Source organism: Pseudochaenichthys georgianus, chromosome 13 (genome assembly GCF_902827115.2).
Source record: "Pseudochaenichthys georgianus chromosome 13, fPseGeo1.2, whole genome shotgun sequence".
Classification (NCBI taxonomy): domain Eukaryota; kingdom Metazoa; phylum Chordata; class Actinopteri; order Perciformes; family Channichthyidae; genus Pseudochaenichthys; species Pseudochaenichthys georgianus.
Window position 1 is genome coordinate 31,367,830 of NC_047515.1, and position 4,124 is coordinate 31,371,953.

At 42.2% G+C, this 4,124-nt stretch overlaps 1 long non-coding RNA gene across 5 annotated transcripts; it reads right to left on the reverse strand.

The window, feature by feature from the left end:
* On the reverse strand, positions 1–3,831 carry LOC117457687 (uncharacterized). Of its 5 annotated transcripts, none has more exons than XR_004553349.2 (4): positions 3,722–3,831; positions 2,805–2,938; positions 2,462–2,614; positions 1–2,172 (listed from the first exon to the last, which is right to left on the reverse strand). It is a non-coding gene; the product is annotated as an uncharacterized lncRNA (long non-coding RNA). The 5 variants fall into 5 exon arrangements; XR_004553348.2 differs by having other exon boundaries at positions 2,758–2,938; positions 3,722–3,830; XR_011644295.1 differs by having other exon boundaries at positions 1–829; positions 991–2,172; positions 2,462–2,938; positions 3,722–3,794.
* Between the last annotated feature and the right edge of the window lie 293 nt (positions 3,832–4,124).

The following is a 4,124-nucleotide window of genomic DNA, read 5'->3' on the forward strand; positions in this document are numbered from 1 at the left end:
TATTGCATACTTTTTATTGACAGTTTTGCATTTGGAGAGGCAGGGTGACAACGGAAAGCTTGGTAGCCTATTACTTATTAAGAACAGTGTATGGAAAAAGTGATGTGTGTTAGAACAAAACAAAGTCAAATGAATGAGAAGGAGAACAAAGAGGGTTAGGGTTCAACAGAAAAAGATTAATTCAGCCAAAAAACACAATTTTGATTAATCTAAAGTGTAAAACAATCTTCAACACAGACCAAATGAGTGCCCTTGGTCAACAAAATATATGGTGGGGCAAAGAAACGATAAATTAAATTGAGAGAGTGGGAGACTGAAAATGATACTATGATAAATATTCAAACTATTTACAAAACTATTTACAGAAGCTCCTGTTGAGCCATGGTTCAACAGAGCAACACAAACAGGTTTGTCAACAATACAAATTAAAATGACGAGGCCACTTTGCCAGGGGGAGGTGATCCAGCGACGAGACAATAAAGCAATTCATATTAAGTTCTGTTGAGACACCACAGGATATAAAACCTTCCAAGCGATGACCTCTCCTCACCTTTCACCTGTCTTTCCTCAGGAGACTCAGGTCCTTCAACGTCTGCAGCACAATAAGCACCCACCCACAATTGTTGTTCGCACAAGCATAATTGTGCAAACAACAATTGTGGGTGGGGGCATTTTACAAATATTTACAAACAACTATTTGCAAAAAAGCAACTATTTACAAAAAAGCAATACAGAACTCTAGTCTAGGGCATCCAGGGGCCTAATCATTTTGAAAAAAACAAGAAGGTTCTTTGTGAAAGGGACATCCTCTTCATCTGTTTCCTGGGCCCTAAAAAGCAGAGCAAGAATAGGAACAGTGGTGAATAATGGGAGAGAATACAGTTGGGAGCAGACTGAACAGAGGACAGCAATATTCATGTTAAAATGTTTGCACAATAAATATTATGGCACTTTCGTTTATATTGCATTTTAATAGATCAGTTGTCATACATAGCATTTGGGTGCTCTAATCGATCCGAGAAGGGGTTCTGGATGTATGGCTTCCTAAGGACGTAGAGCGAAGGAAGAGATGGATGCCAATGGTCAACAGACAAATCCCTGTGTCTGACAGAGGACAACAACAGCAGAAAACTCTGTCATGTAAGTAATGTTCACAGAGGTGACATGACTTATTAACATTTTAAAGGGCATCATATTTCCAAGTGTCGAGAATTATGACTCTTCAATGACATTTGAAGTGTGCAGGGGAAACTGATCAAACCTACCTACCCACAGGTACACTTTGAAGACGACCAATATATTGGCAACAAATCAGGAGGAAATTTGAGGTTGAGGCCAGATGCTGTTCCAACAGTATTTATACATCAGCCTAAACCGAAAAGGAGAAAATTCACGTCAAGGAGTATGCCTCCAGCTGTCAGGAATAATGACCACACCTATTACTGCACATCAAGCCGACTTCCCTTACATACCTTGATCTAACATGCCAGAGGCTGTTCACCTTGGAGACCTGCTGCGGATATGGGTACGGCCTGGCGCGAGATTTACACCTTCTCCCCCGGATTTTCAAGGGCCAGCGAGAGCTCACCGGACGCCGCCGGAACCGGATGTATGATATATGAAGCTAACAATGTTTCCCATGGTATATAATTCAAGGATAGACTACACTCCTAATGCAACTTTCAGATTATACAGCTTCAAAAATCCCAGGGTTCAGGGATTCTCTGAAGACTCATATACCACATGTACATAATCTACAGATCTCTTCATACTGTAACATTGCCAATAGACGAACTTAGATGAATGTCACTATAGGAGTGTAGTGTACCCTTAAACGACAATAGGTGCACATGTAAAGGCAGCATACACATATAACAGCAAGATTGCCTTGTTATTGTTACAGAGATTCAGGGAGATATTGAGGTGGAGTTCCAAGGGAATGAAAGGGACATCACAGACAGAGAGAGTGAGACAGATGTCAGCAGACTGCCAGGGGCCAGTATGTCAGGGGCCGACAATCAAGAGGCCACCTAACCAGAGATCAGTGTGCCAGGAGCCAGTCAGTCAGGGGTCAGCTATGAAGAGGCCAGTTTGCCAGGGTCAGGTGCTCCAGGGACCAGACTGCCAAGGGCCAGTTGTGACCGGGCTCACGTGGAGGATCTAATGAGGCAACTGAGAAGGGAGAGATGACTAAGAAAGAGAGCCGAGAGGGCTCTGGTAAACCAGAAGAGGATTCATTCGGCATTAAAAACAAAACACAATTTGATTAATCTAAAGTTTCAAAAAATCTTCAACACAGACCAAATTAGAGCACTTGGGCAATCAAAAAAAGGTGGGATACGGTGGGGGAAAGACACCGTGAAAAAAGCAATACAACTAAGGTTCTGTTGTGGCACTACAGGATATAAATAAGAGAGCTGGTCTGCTGGTATTAAAATAATTTAAAAGGGGTGCACTTTACCGTCCATCAGATGAGGTTTTCACCCTTGTTCAGAACGTGGAGCAGCTGCTCCGTGTGAGGATGAGCGATTCCCTCATGGAGTCCTCAAATGCAGTGTAACAGCTGGAACAAGAAGCCATGTTGCTGGACAGCAACCTGCCTTCATGCCATGACCTGAAGAAAAAAATCCTCTCAACATACATCAGGCTGAGGTTAAGGATTGCATCAAAGTGCATCAGGGCTGAGAGGAAGGATAAACATAAAGGGTATCTTGGCAGCAAGAGTCAGAGTAAGAAGGCAAAGAAGACCCAACAGACCTCTGCACCGAAGGTCATAACATCTAGGCCACTGCCAAACACCTTACTCGTTGCCATCGATGTACTTGGCATCTCCATTCCCGGTCCTCCATCAGCAGCCTCCAGCCTCCTCTTCCTCCAGCAGCAGCCCCCTCCTCCAGCAGCAGCCCCCTCCTTCAGCAGCAGCAACAGCCATATGAGGCTGAATAAAAAAAAGTGCTAATTATTTTTTTTAAGTGTTTATTTTGTTAAAAATAAACATTTTGGATGCATGACCATGTTTTAGGCTCACCCTTCATTCACTGCTGTAGAGTAGCCTATTCAGTAGGCTATTATATTTTTAAGACTGAATAATACCTTTGAAGAACAATCATTAAACTAGTGTGTATATTACAACAAAGGAATCTATCCTAGCATGGCATCAAGCATTAAAAAGTAGCGCTAGGCTAGTTGTACAGTACAGATAAGTTAACACGGAACAGTACAAAAAAAAACTAAGTACAGTCAACATGTCACATAATGAAATGTTAGTATATCCCAAAATGCAATGAAATATTTATCACAAACGCCACTAGTGCTAGCAGTTAAGTCATATCATACAGAAAAAGTCATATCATACAGAAAAAGCCGACTAAGGATGGCTGACACGGTCAGGTCCAGCAGATAAAAACCAAAATAACAATAAAAACACATAATCAATCTAAATCCTGCTTGTTAGTTACCCAGCATCATTGATATATAAGCTGCTAGCGATTCATTACTGAAATCTTACCTTCAAAGCTGAGGAAGTCGCGCTAGCTAACTAGCAGGCAATGCTAGCAAACTAGCAGGCAATGCTAGCAAAATGGGTTGTAATAACCAAGATAAAATATAGATAATTACGCTGTGCATATACAAATGAAGACCAGTATAAGCATCATAAAGGGCCTCTGATACAATATAGACAGTTGACAATTCAAAAGAGTTCGATATTTCAGCAACTTACCTCTGGAACTAATCGACGCGCCGTAATGTAAGTGAATGAGGTCCAACGCCCAAATGACAATATGTTGAACTATTTCGATGTCCATACCCCGGAAGTAGGCGCCACCATTTTTTACAACGGAGGTCTATGGGAGTGTCGTAACTCTTATCTCTCTATGGCTCTGGTTCGCATGAACTAAGTACAGATCGCGTTCACACCAGAAAAAGTCCCTGGGGGTGGATTAGGCAAATGAAGCCGCTGACGTCACTTCTTCTTCTTCTGCTTTGGGTTTACTGGCAGGCCGCAAACCACTTCACGGCGTATACTGTCGCCCAAAGCATAGATATATATAAACACTAGATGGCTCATGGGATATTTTCCAGCGTAGCTGACTGGCCGCCATCTTGCTACAGTCAACAGTTAC